The 22,996-nt window shown below is 39.9% G+C and overlaps 1 protein-coding gene across 1 annotated transcript in view; it reads right to left on the reverse strand.

Moving 5' to 3' along the window:
• Positions 1–403: 403 nt before the first annotated feature.
• Positions 404–22,996, reverse strand: part of LOC101152016 (uncharacterized) — an 81,685-nt gene continuing 59,092 nt past the window's right edge. Inside the window, exons 8-10 of the mRNA XM_004058038.3 lie at positions 2,315–2,345; positions 1,404–1,491; positions 404–1,304 (exon numbers count right to left, since the gene is read on the reverse strand). The gene's annotated coding sequence lies outside the window, so the exon portion shown is untranslated. The remainder of the gene's footprint in view (positions 1,305–1,403; positions 1,492–2,314; positions 2,346–22,996) is intronic.

Raw genomic sequence — 22,996 nt, forward strand, 5'->3', positions numbered from 1 at the left:
ACAGAATGAAGGTGGGAGAAAAAGTAGGGAAAGTTAGATTGAAATAATTATTTCAATATCCTTAAATTCCAAATTGCAGAGTTTATACTTGCATCAGCAGGTGGTGGGGAGCCACTGAAGGTCTTTGAGCTGTGTTTTGTGACAGTTAATATGGCAGTCTGGGTAAGATGGGTTGAAGAAGAAAGAAACTGGAGTTAGGAGAAGATTGTTAGAAGAATCCAGAAGAAAACGAGCGACATGAGCCCAACTAAGTTAGTGGTCATCACAACAGAAAGGATGTTAGTAATAGAAGAAATATTTCCAGGGTAGAATGAACAGCCCTTAGAAAAATAATCATACTTATTTTTATTTTTATTTTTTTAATTTTTAGTGTTTTTTTTTTTTTTTTTTTTGTAGAGGTTTGAGTATGTGGGGAGGTGTCAGCGGATCAGAAAAGTATGAAATAAAGAGACTGAGGAAGAGCTCTGGAATATTTATGCCAAGCCCCCACTCCCCCACTTCTTTCATTTGCAGGATTTTGGGTTACTGGAGATGTTTTTTGTCAAGCGAATATTTATTTTAATTAATATACATTTTATTTATGATTTACTTTTTCATTTATTTACTATTTTCTTTCTAGGGGCTTGTTAGTTTAAAAAAAAGAAATAATGTTTTTGTTTTTGTTTTTGTTTCTTAAACTAGAAATATTTAAAGAATGCTCTCTGTTTGTCTTTCAGTGCATTCTGGCAAGGTGACTTTAGGCCATAAAAACTTGTGTGTTTGGGTCATGTCCCACCACAGGGCTTTCGGGCTTTGACTTGTTTATTTGGAATATGGAGGGGACATTGTAGAGACCATTTAATTCTCAGGAGCTATTAGAAAGCAGCCAAACCCATTTTAAGGAAAAAAATTATATTCTTAAAAAAAAGATTTCTTTTTAGAGACTGTAAGTCATTAGAATATTCAAGAAATTTTAGAAGTTTGTTTATGGGCAAAAGGTCCTAAAGTGAACATTCCCATAGGCTGTACATAGACCACAGACTCAACCCCACAGATGGTAAATTGACATTGCAGCTAAGCTAGTCAAAGAGAGGACATATCTCTTCTTTTACAGGTTTACAAGATTAAGTTATTTTCAGCAATATTTTCTTGTGTGTGATTACAAAAGACATGCTTCATGTTGTCAAATAATTTAAACAATACACAGGTAGACATTATAATACAGGCATTTGAGGACAAATTATAGTGTCAAGATACCTGGGTTTCCATCTCTGCAACTTTCTTGTTCTGTGGCCCTGGGCACACAATTTCTCCAAGCTTTTTTCCTTACAGTAACATAAGAAAGGAAACAGAAATTAACTCACAGGATTGTGATCATTAAGTGAGAGGACATACATAAACTCATGCAAGCTTTTCCAACACACCTTATTTTGTTGTTGTTGTCGTTGTTGTTCTATTTTGTTTTGTTTTCGGCTTTTAGCAGCCTGAAGCCACGGATTTTAGTTTCTGTCTCTAGCAATAAATGGAAAAGTGGGATGGGTCAGCAGTAAAAAAAAAAAAAAAAAAAAAAGCCAAGCTATCCAATTCCAATTTGAAAATTCACAAAATATATGAATAAACATTTCACTGAAGAGGGTGTACAGATGGCAAATAAACACATTAAAAGATGTTGAACATCAATGGCCCTTAGGTAAGTAAAAATTAAAACCACGGTGAAATATCATTACACATCTATCAGAATGGCTAAGATTAAAAATAGTGACAACACCAAAAGGTAGTGAGCATGCAGAGAAACTGGATCACTGACACATTTCTGGTGGGAATGTAACATGGCCATGCCATTCTGAAAAGCAGTTTGGCAATTTCTTATACAATTAACTATGTAATTGTCATATGACCGCACCATTATTCTCTGGGATATTTATCCCAGAAAAATGAAAATATATGTTTACACAAAAACCTAACATGTGGATATTCAAAACAACTTTATTCAAAATAGCCCCAAACCAGAAGTAACCCAGATGTTCTTCAGCAAGTGAATGATTAAATAAACTGTGGTACATCCATAGTATGGAGTACTACTCAGCAATAAAAAGATATGAACTATGGATACACGCAACGACTTGGATGAATCCAGATAATGATGCTAACTGAAAAAGTAGTCAATTCTGAAATAATACATACCCTACAATTCCATTGATGTACAATTCTTAAAGTGAGAAAATTATAGAAATAGAACACAGATTAATGGTTGCCAGGGGTTAGGGATGGGTCAGGGAGGAGGGTTAAAAAAAGGCACCCAAGGCATTCTTGTGGTGATGGAACTCTTCTCTACCTTGACCATGGTGCTGAATGCTGGAACCTACCTGTAAGACAAAATTGCATAAAAGAAATGAGCAAAACAAGGCATATCTGAGAATCAATGAATTGTATCAATGTCAATACCCTGGTTGTGATTTGACTCTATAATTTTGCAAGATGTTACCATTGGGGAAAACGAGGTAAAGTCTACATGGAATCTCTTTGCATTATTTCTTACAACTGCTTTTGAATCTACAGTTTTCTCAAAATAAAAAAAGTCTTTAATTTAAAAAAGTAATATTGTAAGTTCTTAACAAAACAAAACTGAATGGGTTAACCAAGGGTTTGACTCATTTCAACTTACTGCACTATTTGTTTATTTAGGCACTCACTAGCCAAGCACTGATTGGCCAAATTCCACCTCCTTTCTTATGAATGAGTCCAGTGAGTTGCTCAGGGGCAACACAGCCTAAATGTAGGAGATAGAAATGCTATGTGAGGAAATGGGGTTAAAGGTCTGGGCCAGAGTTGTGCACTCAGCAAGTTTATTTATTAGGGACCTCTTTGTACATCCATTGGGAATGGTAATGAAGATTTAGTCTTATAGTACCTTCCTCGGGAACATCACTCTGGGTTCTGGATGGCCTTTACAAGAATAGTCAAGACGTGAGCAACTCACATCTGCTTGGGAAATTCAAGCTTATTATCTCTAACTGGGGAGGCAGTAATGACTGTCATGGAAGAAGGAGACCTCAATTTAAGCAAACAGCTGTCTTTCCTTGACTACAGAAGGGTAAACAGGGCTCAAGTTGGCCCTTAGCGAACTGATCCATGGAAACATAGCTTAAACAGATTCTCTCATTGAGCACAGTGAGGAAAACACTCCGTGGCAGTTTCTAACCATGCACAGGTAATGCACAGAGGCAAAGAAACTCTTTTTGTTTTGCTGGGGCCAGGCAAGATAAAGGGGCCCCATGCTTTAGTACCCTGCATTTTAGCCCTTTCCCAGGGGCTGCCTGTGCATTGCTGCTCTCTCTTTTTAGGAAAGCTATTTGGAGCCCTATCCTGGCAGGGTTTGTGGTTTGTCCAGAGGAATCCCCTGTATCCTGTTCTTACCCAATTATCTGCTACTCAACTGGTGGACCCTCCAGTCAATTTCCCTTGGCACTGTGGGGTGGCTTAGTATTAAAATTCCACAGATTTTTCTCCTGGTCTTTGCAGTGGGGAGGACTCGACTGCAGCACTGTAGGGCTGTGCGAGCTTGCTCACTGGTGACAGTCAGCTGTGATTTTCCATCAGCTGCATCTCATTATCCCATCAGGGCTCCCTCCTGCCTATCGATGAGAAACACTGTGTAATCACTCCCAACTGATTGCAAATCACTCTGCACTCCTGTGTGAACCCTGGCCCATGACCACATGGCTCAGCCTGCCAAATGGTCCCTGGGCTGGGTCTGTGGACCCAGCACTGCTTTCATGGAGGGGGCTCCAGGAGTTTATATCACAAAGGCCATGCTTTCTTCTTGGGATGGAGTGGGAGAGAGGGGGTTGTGTTAAAGAGGGGCATTGGCTAGTCACAAAGCCCAGAGAACTACAGGGTCAGATTCAGAATAGCTATCTCATGGAACTAGTTTTTAAGATGGAGAAAGGGCCATGCCTCTTCCTTTTATGGAGTCTAGAATCAACCAGTTGTTGGTGGCATAGACTTGATTTTTTCCAATAGAAACAGTAAAGCATATTGGTTATAGAACTCAGACACTGAAGGCACACAGATCCAATTCAAGTCCTGATTCTGATAGTTACTGCCTATCTGACATTGGACCAGTTACTTAATCTGTCTGAGCCCTGGTTTTCCTATATCTGTAAAATGGGAAAAATATCAGTACCAAGCATTTAGAGATGTTTTAATGATTAAATGAGATAATAAATGCAAAATCTTTAGGACCCACTGAATGCCAATTGTTGATATTAGTAATACAATTTAAAATTGTGGAAGACACTTGTTACCTAGTAACAGATACCAGCACCCATTCTGTATCCTCTTTCTACCTAAAGCATTGGGGAAACAATAAAGATTCAAAGGCTCTTAGGGCCCCAGTTGTCTGTTGATGCTTTCAAGGGAAGAGTTGCTAGGTCTTTGGGGAAGTTCCTGTAATGAACAATCAATGCCTGGACAAAAGTCCTCTTGAGTAGTGAAGTCGTTAGTGAAGACAACGGCATAGGAAAGTCATGATAATGTATGCATTATCATACAAGTCATGCAGTGTAGACAGTAAGTTGTGTGTATGGTTGGAGCAGATTCAGTGCTCAGTGTTTAAGCTATTTCTTGGGTAGATGGCTTTGTTTCTCATTTTCTATTTATCTTTATCATAACAAGGGAGAATTTTCTTTGGGGCTCTAATCTCCTGAAATGTTTGTACTTCTCCTGATAAGCCCTTTGATTTTGCCTGTTGGATGCTGCAAATCTTGGGATTGTCCATGCTTTCCTCTTTGTTTTGACTTCAGGGAAGTTCAGAGCCAGATCTCACTGAGCAAACATGGGTCACACAATGGTATATTTTGCATTTTTACCTCTTACCTGGTGCATGTTGGCTTTGCTGGTCATGGTCCAAATGTTTTTGTTTTGTGTTTGGTTGTGGTGGCAGTGGGGGAAATGCAGAATGCATGGATGCCTGTGGCTCCAAGTTTCCCCACATCATGGTACTGAGTACAAATGGCTTGACACTTAATACAAGAAAATTCCAGAAGATATCAGCCAGTCGAGAAGAAAAACTCAACTTTTCCATTTAGCAGTTCCCTCCCTGGGAAGTTACTCCTCTCCCAGACCTTTATTTATTATTACTAATTTTTTTTACCAATGTGCTTTTCATTTGGCATATTTGTGAACAGTTGGGTTTTATTCCTTTAACTGCAATTGCAATAGGTATTAGTTATAAGCTTTAAAAATATTTGTCATATTATGAAATCTTTAAAGTATATAGAAAAATGCAGACAATGATATAACTTAGCCAATGCATTCACCACTCACCTTTGTTAAAATGTTTTTCTCTGCCATATTCACATTCATTTTTTTCTAAATGATTCATTATTATAAAGACAGTTGAAATCCACTGAATTTCCCTCATTCCGTTTTTCTCAGTCTCTTCTCAGAAGCAACTACCCTGAATTTGCTGATTATTAATCTAATTCATAATTTTATACTTTTACTGAATATAGAAATACCCATAAGCAACATAATAGTGTTGTTTTTATATTTGAAATTTTATATAACCAACAACTTCCTGTAGTCTTCTTTTTCTATGTACTATTATGTTTGGCAGATCAATTCATTTTGATAGGTATATATTTCTAGTTGATTTATTTTATCTGCTGAGGAGTATTTCACTGCATAAATATGCAATTAATGTATCTATTCTCCTATTGATGGATGTCTGCAGGGCTTTCCACTTTTGGCTATTATGAACATCCTAGGTTATAGCACTACACATTCCAGTACCTGCACATCATACATATGTACAAAGCTTTCTCCAGGGCATATTCCTGGGAGTTGCTGGGTCTCAGTTATGCCTATCTTTAATTTTGCTAGATTTTGCAAAACTGCTCTCCCAAATGATTTTAAAAATTCACACACTGAACAAGAAAGTATGAGAATTTGCTTTGTTCTGCATTCTTGCCAACACTTGGTATTGTTAGACTTTTCAATTCTAAACTATCTTATGTGTGTGGAATGGTATCTTAGTGTTGATTTGCTTTGTTATTAGTGAGACTGGTCATCTTTTCACTCATGCATTAGTCTTTTGGGTTTTCTGTTCTAACACTTGTCCATTCATAAATTTTGCTCATTTTATTATTGCCTTCTTCGCATTTCTTTATTAGTTGTAAGATATTCTGTATATCAACCCTTAGATAGTGGATTGCTGATATCTTCTCTGAGGCCTTTTGGCTTTGTTTTATTTTGTTGTATGGAATTTTCAAATTTTAATAAAGGCAAAGTTATCATTAATTTTCTTTAAAGAAATAATAATGCATTTGAGCAATGGTTGAGAACTCTACTATTACGAGGAATAAAGATAATACTCTTCTACATATACCACTACATTTTTGGTTCTGATTTTCACATTTAGGTCTTAATCCATTTGGAATAATTTTTTGTGCATGGAGTGAGAAAGTGATTGGTTCTATTTATCTTCTTTTGGAAAACCAGCTGCGCCAGGACTATTGATTATGTAGTTCACTTTCCCTTTGCTGATTTCTATGGCCATTATATTCTATGTTACATTTCCATAAATGCTTGGATCTGTTTTGGAGTTTCCTATTCAATCCCATTGGTCTGTATTTTCACCTTATAATGATGACTTACCTTGATACCTGGTAAGTCCCTTGGTATTTTCTACTTATTCAAAATTTTCTTTATTACGGCCTCTTTTATCTCTCATGTGAAATTTTAGTATTATCTTCTCAAGTTCCTTGTTGGGATTTTATAGGAATTACTTTGAATTTAAATATAGATTCATTTGGGAAGAACTGTCAGTTTATAATCTGATCACCCATAACTATGATCTACATCTTCAGATACTGATTTTTTTTATGACGTAAGGTAACATATTCTATTTTTTTCCACAGAAAGTGTACATTTTTGTTAGTTTTTTTCTCTACATATTTGGGTTGCCATTATAAATCACACCCGATTTAATAAATACATTTTGTAATTATGTGATGTCAGATAAATAAAAACACAATTGATTTTTGTATGGCACCCTCCTATTAGTTTCAATAGTTTGTATCTAAAATGCTGTCAAACATATGAGTGGAATAGGGATATGCCAAAATGTTGAATTAGTTGCTTCTAGGTGAAGTGATTATGGGTGATTTTCTATTTGATTTGATTCTTTACACTTTTCAATACTTTTAATTTTTGTACAATACGTATCATCTCTTTAATAATTGAGAAAAAATGAAAATTAAATAACAATAGTTATTTGGCATCCAAAACTTGTCAAGCATGTGCTAAATGCTTCATACACATAAGTTAATTTTAATCCTGACGATAATTTTGCATAGAAGATGCTACTTGTCACATTTTCAAATGGGGAAGCTAAGGCACAGAGCAACTTACCTAAATATTTGCCAGTGAATCAAATGGTTCAGCTGAGTTTCATGGTAATATTTTGTACTCTAGTCCAACTCAGAAGGACACATTCTTATAGTAAATTCTTCTTTTCTGCATTCAGTCTGTAAAGGTCTAGATGGACCCCAGAGAAACAGTTTTCCAAAGAATTCATGCGGCCCCCTCTGCAAGCGGAAGAGGGGAGGCCAGGCTTGGCGGTGACTACTTGGACTAAGGATTTCAAAAATTAAGATTTAAAAAGTGTCAAAGGATGAGAGATGCCCCGGAAGGCCAGAGCTTTTATAAGTTCCTTAACTTGCAACCATCCCTTACTCAGGAAAGGAAGCATTGGACCTAGTAATTTACAACATTAGAAAAAGGAACTCTGTTCCTCTGAGGGTGAAAATATTCCTTTGCCCTCAGCTTCCCTAAAGTTTAAAGATCATAAATATGACGGCTAGGCGCGGTGGCTCATGCCTGCAATCCCAGCACTTTGGGAAGCCCAGGCGGGCGGATCACGAGGTCAGGCGATCGAGACCATCCTGGCTAACACGGCGAAACCCCGTCTCTACTAAAAATACAAAAAAAAATTAGCTGGGCATAGTAGCGGGAGCCTGTAGTCCCAGCTGCTCCGGAGTCAGGAGAATGGCGTGAACCCGGGAGGCGGAGCTTGCAGTGAGCCGAGATCGCGCCACTGCACTCCAGTCTGGGCGACAGAGCGAGACTCCGTCTCCAAAAAAAAAAAAAAAGACTTAAAGGGTTCAGGTAATCTAAGGCCACAAATGTGCTACAATACAGACCAGGAAACATGGGATGAGTTAAAGTAACTTATTGCCTTTGTAACTCTTTCCCCAGTGCATTAATGATCACCGGAAAGTTAAAATACAGTTTTCGGTAATTGCATTCAAGTCTCCAAACCAGGTTTTCCAACTGGATAACCATCTAGAAGCTACCACTGGAAGAATCTTTAGCAACCATTATTACCAAGCCCAAAATTTCACAATCTTACCGTATTTCTCTTCTAGCTTTTCTTCTTTTGTTGCCCCCAGTTCCCTCCTCTCTTCTCCCCTCCCCTTTCCTCCTTCCTAAGACTGTGATGACTTTTGTAGGCCCTGGGCACTTTATGGGTCACTTTCTCCACTAAATAAATTTAAAAACTGCATTTTATGACAGCATTGGTATATGAATAAATATGATACAGGCAGGCTTCAATAGTACATATTTGTTATTATATTCACTTTTTTCTTCTGATTTTAAAGAAAAATAAAGTTAAAACATTGATGTGGACCCCTAAAAGTATCATAGTCTCTAAATAATGGGCCTCTTCTACCTAGTGGAGAAGGTAACCCCACTTCTTCCCTCTCTCCCTCCTTTCCTCCTCCCTTTCTAATTTTCTCTCTCTCCTTTTCTTCTTTCCTTCCTGCCTCCCTCCTTTTTTCCTTCCTTCCTTCTTTCCTTCCTCCCTGTCTCTCTCCCTTTCTTTCCACTTTTTTTCTTTCTTTCTTCCTCTTTCTTTCCTTTTTCTTTCTTTGCTTTCTTTTCCTTTTTTCATTCTTTTTTTCTTTCTTTCGTTTCTTTCTTCTTTCTCCTCCCTCCCTACCTCCTTCCCTCTCTTCCTTCCTTCTTTCCTTCCTTCCCTCCTTTCTTTCTTTCTTTCTTCTTTCTTTCTTCTCCTTCCTTCCTTTCTTTTCTCCTTTTCTTTTTTCTTCTTTTCTCTTTCTTGCTCACTCTCTCTTCCTTCTCCTCTCCTTTCCTTTCTTTCCTTCCTTTCTCACCAACAGTTGGCATACTCACTAAGCAAAACATGTTTTCAGTTTCTTCTATATCTTGCTTGCAGTCATTTCTCTTCTAAGAACTGAGGAAGACATTTTCTTTCATATTTCTTTTAAAAAACGAAATCTAATTGTAAGGGTTTTTTCTGGAATCTTAAAAGATTTTTTGTTGTTGTTCTATCATGGGTAGTTTGGATTATCTGTTTTCCTTTTATTTCAGCATCATCTGTGCACTCCAGTATTTAGGAGAAACCCACAAAGATCCTTTGGCAATGTTCCCAACACTGGCTCAACTTCTGGTGCACTGAGCTGTCCTTTAGAGTTCAGATTGCCAGGGCTTCTGCTGGTGCAGCGGATGACATGGAATTTTAAAAAATAAGAAGCACATGCACTATCTTATCATTCAAAAACAAAAGCCACTTGAGATACGTGGCTACCAAAGGGAGTCCATGCAAGCCTGGCGGTTTCCCTCTTACTACTCAAAGCAGCAGCTGGAGTTCCACAGCTGTTTTCCATTGCTCTTGGAGCATTACACATGCATTCGGAAATGACCCTTAGGAGTCAAGCGGCCTTCTTTTTGTTTGCTTTTCTAGAAGATAACTTTCCCAATATAGCTCTGGAGTCAAAAGCAAGAATTCAGGGTTGGAAACTCAGTCTATGCAATGGCCCGAAGGTCTTGGGCCATTCAAACTGCAAAACTGTGAATCTTCTGGGTCTGGTAGGGGGGCCAGGGAGGGTTGAGCTTGGCTATCCTTGGCCATGGGCTGGTGATATGTAACATAACCTCAGAATGTACTCCAGGCTTGAGTGAACAGACAATTTAATAATGATTGTGACAGGCCTTCCTCTATGACATGTTCCAACCTCATGGTGAAAGGACAATGGTTTTCAGTATACCTGACCTTGGATGTCAAGTACCTGAAGATTGAGACCTAAAATAAACTGTGGGCTGAAACCTTAGAGTGTGTGTTATTTATATAATGCAGGGTCTCACTATGTTTAACATCTTTTCACATCATGCAGTGGGTGCTAGATAAGGAGAATCAAAATAGTCATCTTTTTAAGGACTAATGAGTGGAACGGTTCAGTAAATAATTTGGGGAAAATCTCCTTCACCACTTTCCTTGATGCACCCTTTATTCTTTGGTTCTTGTATTAACAGAGACTCTTTATTGAGCAACTGCAAAGATCCAGACAGCAAGCTAAGTCAGAGTTGCATGAGCATCGGGTTTAGAGAGCTGCAAAAATATTTACAAGTAGGCATCACTGGGCGCAATGGCTGATGCCTGTAATCCTAGCACTTTGGGAAGCCAAGGGTGTGGATCATGATCACTTGAACCCAGGAGTTCGAGACAACCTGGGCAACATAGTGAGACTTTGTCCCTGCCAAAAAAAAAAAAAAAAAAGAAAACAAAAGAAAAAAAAGGCCAGGTGTGATTGCGACCACCTGTAGTCCCACCTACTAGGGAGGTTGAGGCTATAGTGAGCCATGATTACACCACTAATAAACAAAAACCCAGTAGCCGTCATTATCTTAACTCATTGTGAAAAATCTGAGTCTCACAGAAGAATTCATAAAAGACTATGAATTCATAAAAGAATTCATAGTTGATTCTTAAGCTTAAATCTGTGAGATTGCTCGATTTCTAAGTAAAATGTTTAGGGATGAGAAAAATTAAAGATATTTCCACTTCCAGAGGGCACTTGAATAATCATCTTCCTTTTTACCTGGGTGGGAAAAGTTCTCCTAGAAAACTGCTGAAGAGTATGTACTTCTGCTTTTACTCAGTGCAAAGTCCACTGGACTTGGAATTGAGAAGGTGGGGTAGGCTTCCTGAATCTGTTTATTATGACTTGGTGTAGGTGTAGGTCAGAAGAATACTAAGAAACAGAACTCACCTTTTCTTCCCAGGACTGTAAAGATTGCCTTGTTCTCCTCCCAGCAATGCTAGAAGGTTGGTATTATTGTTGTCTATTTAACAAATGAAGATTTTTGACTAAAGGGACTGAATATCTTCTCTAAGCTCACAAAGGCCATGAGAAAGGGGCCCAGGATTTGAAAAACATCAACACTGCCTACTTCCAAAACTCCTGAACTCTCCCATCTGATACCTTGCCTGGCACTAATTACTTTTTGAGCCTCCTCTTCTTTGCCTGTGAAGTAGGAATGATAATATCTTCTTTGTGCTGTTGTTGTGCTATTGTGTGTGTTAAATACCGTATTCTACACAAAGATGCTCAGGAAAGTACTTCACACACAGTCAGTGAGTGATACACACTAATTGCTTTGAAATCAAAGTTTCATTTGCAAGCTGCTTTTGAATCTTTTGTCTCAAACACAGCTTCTTGAATCAAATGCAGACTTAAGTAAAACCTGAGTACATTCTGATTGGAGATATATATATATATATATATATATATATATATATATATATATATATATATATATATATATATATATATATATATATATCTCCATATATATATATGATGGAGTCTCACTCTGTTGTCCAGGCTGGAGTGCATTGGCATGATCTCAGCTCACCGCAACCTCTGCCTCCTGGGTTCAATCAGTTCTCCTGCCTCAGCCTCCCAAATAGCTGGGACTACGGGTGCATGCCACCACACCCGGCTAATTTTTTGTATTTTAGTAGAGACAGAGTTTCACCACATTGCCCAGGCTGGTCTCGAACTCCTCAGTCAGGCAATCCTGATGCCTTGGCCTCCCAAAGTGCTGGGATTACTGGTGTGAGCTGCTGTGCCCGGCTTGATTGTATATTTTTAAAACAGAGACGGCCATAATGGAGAGCACCTTGGGCAACTCTGCCAAAACTTGTGCTACACGTCTCCAATTAAAGTCTAGCTTTGTTGGTCCAAAGAAAATATTGCTTTCTAAATAACATGAATTTGATTTCCTTAAATGAATATTTAAATGATGTCTGGATTTTGAAAACAGCAAGGAGCTGTTCTTTGCATCTTCTAACTGAGAAATTTTTTTTTTCTTTAAAAAAAAAAAAATTTCAACTTCCTTTGAGATTCAGACGGTCCATGGGCAGGTTTGTTTTCTGGTTATATTGTGTGATGCCAAGGTTTAAGAAATGATTGATCTTGTCACCCAGATAGTCAGCAGAGTACTCAATAGTGAGTTTTTCAACCCTTGCCCCCTGTCTTCCTCCCTCCTCTAGTGGTCCCCAGTGTCCATCGTTCTTATCTTTATGTCCATGAGTACCCAGTGTTTAGCCCCCACCTATAAGTGTCAACATGTGATATTTATTTTTCTGTTCCTGCATTAATTTGCTTAGGAAATGGCCTCTGACTGCAACCATATTACTGTAAAGGACATGATTTCATTCTTTCTTATGGCTACATAGTATTCCATATGTTACATACCATATTTTCTTTTTCCAGTCCACAACTGATGGGCACCTAAGTTGATTCCATCTTGGCTATTTTGAATAGTGTTGTAATGAACATACACGTGCATGTGTATTTTTGGTAGAATAATTTATTTTCTTTTGGCTATCTACTCAGTAACGAGATTGCTGGGTTGAATGGTAGTTCTGTTTTACATTCTTTGAGAAATCTCACTGAGCAATTTTTGGTCTGAGTCAACAGAAATGTTGCTTATCTCTCTGTTCCTAACATCTGGGCAGCCCCTAACCCCTGTCCAACCCAGAGACAATTTGGGAGATTTTAGGGAAAATTTTAAAAGATGGTTGCCAAACCCTAAGCCAAGAACTTTACAATTTTATTGGTTTAAAATAGTTTTTTTAAAATGACTATTTTTGAGGTTCTTCAAGTGATGTATACAGCCAGAAATGAGAGCCATTCTACTAAACTGGTTTTTTTACAGCTCTGCAAAATTGCCATTTCTCCTCAAAACTGGGTCTTTGCGCACACCGTTTGCACTTCCCAGAACTCTGTTCCCTCTAGGTTTCACCTAGCTAGATCATATTCATCTATCAGTCCAAAAATAAATACTGCTTTCAATGAAAAATCTTCCCTTCCTGTGGTAAGCAGACCTTAGGATGGTCCTGTGATTCCAGCCCTCGTATTCAGAGCCTGTGTAATCCCCTCTTCTTGAGTTGGGTGAGACCTGTGCCTTGCCTCTGGGCAACAGACTATGGCAAAGGTGAAAGGTTTTGCAGATATAATTAAGCTCCAAAATAAATCAATTTTTAGTTAGTTAAAAGACTATCCTGCCCTTCTGGGCCTGACTAAATCAGGTAAAAGCCTTTGAGAGAGACACTGGGTCTTCCCAAAGAGAGACTTCCCTTGTGGGCTTGATAATGTAAGTGGCCATAGTCATGATGGAGAAGTCCCTGGGGCAAGGAACTGTGGGCTGCCCTAGGGGCCTATGGGTTCCCTGCAGTCAACGGCCAAGAAAGGCCAATACCTCCGATTTTACCACCACAAGGAAATCAATTCTGCCAACAACTCAAAACGGCTTGGAAGTAAAAATTCCCCCCATTTAAGCCTTCAGATGAGAATGCAGCTCAACGGACACCTCGTTTGCTGCCTTGTGAAACCCTGAGAAGAGGACCCAGTTAAGCTGTACTTGGACTCTCAACCTACAGACACTGGTAGATAATAAACGTGTTATTTTAAGACATTAAGTTCATGGTAATTTATTATGCTGTGATAGACAACTAATACCTCTCCTGTATTCTCCCTCACGTATGTTTTCTTGGACTCCTGGAATTGTTCACAGCACTTAGCACAGTTTTTTGTTTTTTGTTTGTTTGTTTGTTTGTTTGTTTTTGAGACAGAGTCTCACCCTGTCGCCCAGGCTGGAGTGCACTGGTGTGATCTTAGCTCACTGCAAGCTCCGCCTCCCAGGTTCACACCATTCTCCTGCCTCAGCCTCCTGAGTAGCTGGGACTACAGGAGCCTGCCACCATGCCCGGCTGATTTTTTGTATTTTTAGTAGAGGCGGGGTTTCACTGTGTTACCCAGGATGGTCTCAATCTCCTGACCTCATGATCCACGCACCTCGGCCTCCCAAGGTCCTGGGATTGCAGACGTGAGCCACTGCACCTGGCCAGCACAGTTTTAAATGTTGATTCAAAGTCTGTTTTTCCTGATAGATAGTAAGCTTGGCGAGCACTGGGTCCTTTGCTATCTTTCTCACTACTCTGACCCTAGCACTTCATTGAGTACCTGACACCTATATGGTAGGTTCTCAATAACTGTCATTACATGAATGGACACACGAACCAATGAACCATGCTATCTTTCTGCTCCAGTCTTCCCACCAAGTCCTATCCAAATTCCCCTTTTGGTCTGTCTTCTGGCATCTCCCCTTGCATTAGAGCAGGGGCTAGTATGCTATAACTCTCAGGCCAAATCTAGCCTGACACCTAACACTTACAAACTTTGGCCTATGAGTGAATCATTGCTTTTGCATTTTTAAATGATTAGACATTTTTAAAAATAATACAATTTCATGACAGGAAATGATTCTATGAAATTCAAGTTTCAAAGTCTGGGAATAAAGTTGTTTTGTTTCTCATTCTTTTGAGATGGGGTCTCACTATGTTGCCCAAGCTGTTCTTGAACTTCTGGGCTCAAGCAATCCTCCCTCTTCAATCTCCTGAGTAGCAAGGAATACAGGCATCCACCACTGTGCCCAGCTTACAAATCAAGTTTTATTGGAACACACTCATGTGCATTTTTGTATGTATTGCCTGTGCTAACTTTCATGCTACAATGGCAGAGTTAAATAATTGAAACAGAAACCTTGTAGTGCACACAGACAGAAATATCTAGCCCTTTAGAGTAGAAAAAAAGCTTGTCAGTTTCTGATATAGAGCTCAAGAATTATGGATGAAGATGGTAGAGTCAGAATCAGAGGTTTTTTTTTTTTTTTTTTTTTTTTCTACCAGCTGGTCCAGGCAGTGAAGCATGAGAGCTTTGCGACATAAAGTAGTGTGGCATCTCAGGGCCTACCTGCCTCAGGAACAGCTGGAGGAGGCAGCATTGGTGCAGATATGAGCATGAAGAGGCAACAATACTGTGGGTTAGGTGCCATCTTCCAGTGTCTTTCTGGACGAAGATCATCAATAGCATTTAGGCAGAGTCCCAAGGACAACTTGATGATCCCATAGGACATCCCCTGAAGCCTCTCAGAAATTACTGGGGCAAATTCTAGAAAGGTTTAGGGTCTCTATGATATGTCAATAGAGATGAAAGAGCAAAAGTTTACATTAAGATCAATGTGACTTTATTCAAACCCACTGTAAGTTGAGGATAGGGAAAACTCCCCTGTCAGTACAACTAATACACCAACTTTCAAATTAAACTAAAGCTCTATCTCCTCTGCTTCCCCAGGCTACAAGTCTCTAGCCAGTCTCCAAATTCCCAACATACCCAATTCCTGGTGCACTCTTCTGATACATCTTACTAGCTTCCAATTTAAGGGTGTATTTTCTGCCTGACTAACTAGACTGTGAGTATCTTCTGGCCGAGACTGCATATTATTTATATCACACTACCTGGCACACAATTAATATTAAACAAATAACACCACTAATAAAAGTTGTTTTCATATTTTATTGATGGAAATAGGAGCTTTTCGTTGAGACCACTAAGTTTTTTGGAGAAATTATCAAAGGTACTTACATCTTCCCACACACATGCTTGTCTCTCTGCCAGAGATACTCCCTTTATGCACAGTTGTCCTTCGCCTGGTTAACAATGGCTTATCCTATGGGTCTCAGTTTAAAACTTCCCTGTGAGTAGAACCATAAGATGTCCTGCCAGCTGGTGAGATTCCACAGCGTAGACATGGGCCCATTAACACCAAGCCCCAGATAGATCCGAACGAAGACGCAATTTTCAGAAACGTGAAGTCCAAAGATACTTGCATAAATAGGATTTTAGTGGTTCAGTCTACATTTATTTTTGGATGTGTAAGTTATTACAAATTTTTGTAGCTAATATAAATAACAACTAAATACATCAGAAATAGTATCTATCTTTGTGCATGTTCTCAGTCTTTTAACTTCAGTACACATGGCCGCCCCCACTACAAAGCATTATCTGGTTCCCAAAGTCAATACAACGGTAATGTTGAGAGACCTCACTAGAGATGTAATTTTTGATGGTTACATATAATTCTATGGTTTGAAATGTTTCTTTGTTTGTTTTTGAGACAGAATCTTGCTCTGTCGCCCAGGCTGGAGTGCAGTGGTGGATCTCAGCTCATTGCAAACTCCGCCTTCTGGGTTCAAGCAATTATCCTGCCTCAGCCTCTCAAGTAGCTGAGACTACAGGCACCACCATGCCTGGCTACTTTTTGTATTTTTAGTAGAGACGGGGTTTCACCATATTGGCCAGGCTGGTCTTGAACTCCTGACCTAGTGATCCACCCGCCTCAGCCAAAAGTTTTTTATTTAGTTAAACACCAGCCCTCTATTGTTGAATGTGTATAAGTGATTACAAATTTTTGTAGCTAATATAAATAACACCTAACTAAATCAGAAATAATATCTATCTTTGTGCAAGTTCTCAGTATTTTAACTTGTTTCCTCTACATGTTCTTCCTGTTTATTGAAATCATATTCAGAATATTTATAGAAACATCTAAGTGATTATCATCTCACCACTTGGAAGCAGCTATTTTTAAGCTTTTGGGCTATTTCCTTTCAGTCCTTTCTGTGTCACTAAGTTTTTCATTTTCTTCTATCCTTTTTCCCCTTTCTTTTCTCTTTTCCTCATCCTTCTACTATTATTTTCTATAGAGAAGATCATACTCTATGCCTAGTTTTCATTTTTTTTTGTTTTTCTTGCCTATGCTAGTGTATGTAATTTCTAGGATGATTCAAAATTTTCTGTGGACCAATAAGTCTCTACAAGGGGCAATTTTATCCCCCAGGCGACATTTGACAATGTGTAAAGACATTTTTAATTGTTACAGTTAGTGACAACTAATTGGAGGTAGTGGGTAGGGGTTTGGCTTTTGACATCTAGTGGTTCAAGACCAGGGATGTTGCTGAACAACCTGTGATACACAGGGCATCCCCCACCACAAAGAATGATCCAGTTCCCAGTGTCAGTAAAACACCAATGTTGGAGACCTCACAGTAGATGTAATTTTTGATGCCTGCATACTGTTCTATGGTTTGAAAGTTTTTCATTTAGTTAAACACCAGTCCTCTATCGTTCGGTGTATAAGTTATCACAAATTTTTTTAGCTAATACAAATAACATTGAACACATTTAAGTGTTTCAAATTAACACATTAGTATTCCTCTCTTTTCTGTAACCACTGAGCCAAATTAAAGCTATGGGTATTGTAAATGCCAAAATGATTATGGCTCTTCAGTACGATAAGCCCCTCAATGCAGAGCCAGTAGTAATTCTTTATACTCACAAGGTTTATCATATGTTCTCAACAAAAGATGATTGTCTAATGGTTAGTTATGTGAATAAATGCTTGTTGGCAGTGAAGGTTATTCATTTTTTTCTCAACAACTTTCCCTTTTCCCCAACTTTCCGTTTAGTCTCTTTTCATGAGGTCTGTTGGCCCCTGAGACCGGGAGTTAGAAAGCAGATGCCAAGTCACATCATCGCTTCCTGGTACTCTGCCACAGTTATGAGGATGTCAGCGACATTGGTATTAGTGTGTCATTCACTATAATAGATCAGCAGCTGGGCTGGGCATGGTGGTCACGTCTGTAATCCCAGCACTTTGGGAGGCTGAGGTGAGTGGGTCACTTGAGATTAGGAGTTCGAGACCAACCTGGCCAACATGGTGACACCCCCATCTCTACTAAAAATACAAAAATTAGCCAGGCATCGTGGCACACACCTGTACTCCCAGCTACTCAGAAGGCTGAGGTAGGAGAACCACTTGAACCCAGGAGACGAGGTTGCAGTGAGCTGAGATCGCGCCACTGCACTGCAGCCTAGGTGACAGAGTGAGACTCTGAAAAAAAAAAAAAGCAGGAAAGAGAAAGAAAGAAAGAGAAAGAAAGAATAAAGAAGAAAGAAAGAAAGAAAGAAAGAAAGAAAGAAAGAAAGAAAGAAAGAAAGAAAGAAACGAAAAAAAAGATTAGCAACCATAGGACAGAAAGACATCCGAATAAATAGGATTTGAGTGGTCTATTTTACAGATGAGAATGCTAAGGCCCAGGGAGAAAATGCCTCCACCAGAGCCACATAGCTGATAAGAGAGGTTCATTCCTCTGTGGCCAGTACTCTGTGCCTTCCAAGTGAGTAACCCTGCAGAGGCCTCCTGGGGATTTTCTCTGTGGAAGGTGGAGGAGCTCTGGAAGTCTGTAAAGAAGCCTTTATGTCCTACCTGGTGTAGCCTGAACTGCAGACCTGGTCCCCAAAGCCCAGGGTGCTCCTAGAGTCAGCCCTGCCTCTCCTGAGCCAACGATAGGCCAAAGTTTCTCAAAGAGTGGTCTTGAGTTATCTACATCAAAATCCCTAAGACTCTTATTACCTTCAGATTCCTAGGTCCTACTGTAAATGCACCAACTATTTCATATCAGTTCCCTACCAGATTCTCAGGCATGCTTAAATCTGAGAAGCATTGGGTTAGAAAAGGGGTTGACACATTTTTTTTCCTCCAACGGGCCAGATGGTAAATACTTTAGGCTTTGTGGACAGTATAGTCTCTGTTGCAAAGTCTCAACTGGGCATTGCAACATGAAAGCAGCTACAGGCAATACATAGATGGTCATGCCTAGATTTGGCCTATGAGACATAGTTTACCAGCCTCTGGGATAAACCATTCAGTCAACCAAAATAGCTTGAAGCCTGAATTCATATGTTAGCCTCATTTATTCTCATTTCACAAAAGGAGATGCTCTTTGAGACACTGGATAAACATTGGGAGGCCTGGAAATGATTGCAAGCTTGGCTCAGATCTAACTGTATGGACTTGGCAATTCTGTTCCTTCACTAAGACTCAGTTTCCCCATCTTATAACAGTTGACCCCTCAGCCCCCAGTCAGCCTCAGCTGGCATGCATGTCCCTTGACTTTCTCCTGCAATTGATGGCATCTTAGAGCCTCAGGAGCATTTGTCTACTGCCTGTCCCTGTGTGTCGGATGGAAAAGGAGGGCTTTGGCCAGCCTAGGCCTCACTTCCCAGCAGCTTCCCTGAGCACCTCCGGGCTTCTCGGCAAAGGCTAGAGCTCAAAAGGCCAAGAGTGAGTCACAGGGCGGGGGTGCCAGAATTTGCTTTTCTCACTCCCTCTCTCCAGTCTTTGCCTTCCAAGACACTGGGCTGGAGGCCCTGGCGGTGTGGGAGGAAGGGGCAGCCCTCTTCCCAGCCCCACCCATGTGCCACCTTGATGGCTCTCAACAGGCGGAGTCTGCTGGGCTCCACCCACAATCCTAAGTCCTCTTCTCCATCCTCATCTGCCTGTCCGTGTTCATCATGCCCAGTAACCATGGGCAAATGCCCATAGGGACCACAGGGATCAGATCTCAGCTTTTTCTCCCAAACTCTTCTCTCTGTACCTATCTTCTCTGTTTAGCAAATTCCTGCTTATTCTTCGTGTGCTGCCACTTCCAAGAAGCCTTCCTGGGTTGCTGAAGACGCTTACTCCACTCCTCTGCGATGCTTTGGTTGCCCTCACACAATCCACCTTTTGACCATTTCTCAGCACTTGGACTATTGATGTTGTTGTTGCTGCTGTTATTGTGAGTCTCTCACATAGGCAATGGGTGTGTCCATGGCAAGAACTGAATCTTACTAATTTTTATATCCCTTGACCTCAGTGCAACTTGTACACACTAGGAGCTTAATCATTGCATGTCAAACTTATTTCATAAAGGTAGATTTCATTTGGTGCTCAAAAGAAAATTAAATAAGGCTTTCTCTACCAGGTAGCAAACTTATGGAGCTTATTACCCCCAAGAAATGGACCAATACAACTATGAATGCATTACAGAAAAAGTAAGATACTGAATGCTGAGGAGATCCAAATGGATTGTCATCATTTTTAGCCACCTTTGCTTTCACTTTCCTTCTCTTTCTTCATTACATGCTTCGTTCTCCTATTGGTGGGCATCGTCCAAATTTGTTCTCTTGAGTCCTCCTTTGCTTTGATTTCTTTGTCTTTATAATTGAAAGGCTCAGATTTGAGAAAGTCTCAGAATCTCTTAGCTTGGTAAAAGTTCATATTTCAAGGTCTACCCTGAGAGAGGGTGAAATAGTAGGGCTTGGGTGGGTCCTGGAGGTGCATTTATAACAAGCTCCCAAGGCTACCTGTGCGTCACTCTACCCGTCCCTTCCTGGTTGATTAACTTTTTTCTTTTTTTTAAAGTGCCAGTTCTATGCCCAATACTGCTGTAGGAACTGAAAATAGAGTGGAGACCCAAAGAGTGGTCCTCCCTTCATGGGGAATGCATGGTGCCCTTCCCTCCACTGGATCTTCCATGACATCATTTGAAGACCTCCGTGGTTAGGCTGTCCTGGAAATTTCTCATCAATGTGTTCAAAAGGCCATATTTTACTCTCTCTCCAAATATCAGCTGCCCTCCATGCCACCCTGTCCTTGACTTTCCTGCATCTATCATGGTTCCAGCATTCTTCTTCCTCCTTCCTCCACTTGCCCATCCTCTGTGTTGTTTGTGCATTATCTACTCTAACTGTGCAGGTATCATGCCTTTTTGATTCTTCATCCTTACCACTTGTCTCTTCTCTTGTCTCTGGTTAATCACAAACAAGATCCTTAGAAGTTCATGCTAAAAGCCTGCAGAAGACACTTCATTTGCTTCCCTCATCTTTTCTTATTTTAATTTATTCAAATTGATCTTCAAGTGCTGTGTTTCTGAAACTATGACAAGCACTAGAATTATCTGGAAGTCCTGTGAAAATGAGATTCCCTGTTCATTGCTCTGCAGGGTCACCTGAGATTTGGCAATCTCACATGCTGAGGCTGGTGGTTCGTGGATGTCACTTTGAGAGGCAGGTCCTAGAACACACTGTTTTTACTTTGTAAGTCTCCTTCCTTTTTCTCCATTGGCTGTCACCCATCAGCTTCAACCCTGAAATTTAGACTGGCATTTACAGCTTAAACCTGGCAGTGGTCTTCTCACTGAACTTTTTTCTCCTCCTTCTTAGACTCTTTTCTTTGCTTCACAGGTCTCCTTCCAGCCCAATTCCCCCATCTTTGCTTTTGCTACCTTTCACATCAGAAATGTTGTCATCTTTCCCTTGATTCTTTGAATCTTTACCTAACTGATATGGTTTGGCTGTGTCCCCATCCAAATCTCATCTTGAATTGTAGTTCTCATAATCCCCAGGTGTCAGGAGAGGGACCCAGTGGGAGGTAATTTCATCATGTAGGCGGTTAGTCTTATGCAGTTCTCGTGATAGTGAGTGAGTTCTCGTGACATCTGATGGTTTTATAAGGGGCTTTTTCCCCTTTCACTCTGCACTTCTTCCTGCCACCACTTGAAGGAGAATTTACTTGCTTCCTTTTCTACCACGATTGTAAGTTTCCTGAGGCCTCCCCAGCCATGCTGAACTGTGAGTCAATTAAACCTCCTTCCTTTATAAATTACCCAGTCTCTGGTATGTCTTTATTAGCAGTGTGAGAACAAACTAATACACCAACCTTCCAGTTAAACTAAAGCTCTATTTCCTCTACTTCCCCAGACTACAAGTCTCTAGCCAGTCTCCAAATTTCCAACACACCCACTTCCTGGTGCATTCCTCTGATATATCTTACTAGCTGCCAATTTAGTGGTGTGTTTACTGCCCAACTAACTAGACTGTGAGCATCTTGTGGCCAAGACTCCATATTATTTATATCACACTCCCCGGCATACAGTTAATATTAAACAAATAACACCACTAATAATAGTTGTTTTCATATTTTAATGGAAATCAGGGCTTTTGGTTGAGACCACTAAGTTTTTTGGAGAAATCATCATAGGTATTTAAATCTTCCTACACACATGCTTGTCCCTCTGCCAGAAACACTATCTTTATGCACAGTTGACCTTTCCCTGGTTAACAGTGGCTTATCCTCTGGGTCTAAGTTTAAAACTCCCTTCTTCAGAGAAGTCTCTGACCATCCAGATTAGTCTATTTCTCTCTGATATCATTTGCATAGCACACTATACTCTCTCTTATAGCATGAATCACACCTGAAATTAGTAATTTTACTATCTTTTCCAACTATTTGTATTGTAAGAGGATTATATATCGTTGCCTGTTATTGTATGACCTACAGTTCCGCTCTGTGGGAAGAGTGTATTTCCCTACTCCATTTATGTTGGTTCTGGCCATATGACCTGATTTAGCCAATGAAAAAACACAGTGAAATGCACCAATTTTAGCCATCTCTAGTTAAACACCTTCCTGGAGGAGTAAATTCTATACCAGTGGTTCTAAACTAGGGCTTGATTTTTCTTTCCATGGGAAAATTGCCAATATCTGGAGATCTTTTTGGTTGTCACATATGGGGGTAATGCTGCTGGCATTAGTGAGTAGAGGCCAGGGATGCTGCTAAACATCCTACAATGTGCAGAATAGCTCCCCACAAAAAAAGAAGTATCCAGCCCTCAATGTGAATGGTACCGAGGCTGAGAAACTGGGCTATACACCGACGTCATCTGAGAAAAACTCTACTCCAAGTGGGAAAATGAGCTTTGAAATAAACATCCATTCACTAGTTTAGTGTCCTGGATTTTACAATCTTTCTGAACCTTATTTTCTCAATTATTTGAGAAGTGTGTATGATAACTCTACCCTCAAGAAGATGTTGTAGAGATTAAAGAAAATATTGTAAGTATCGTGACTGGCATATTGGTCTTCAAGAATGCTAGGTCTGTCTCCTGTCCTCACTGATGCTATGTCAAGATTTATTA

The sequence above is a fragment of the Gorilla gorilla genome, chromosome 18 (genome assembly GCF_029281585.2).
Source record: "Gorilla gorilla gorilla isolate KB3781 chromosome 18, NHGRI_mGorGor1-v2.1_pri, whole genome shotgun sequence".
NCBI lineage: Eukaryota > Metazoa > Chordata > Mammalia > Primates > Hominidae > Gorilla > Gorilla gorilla.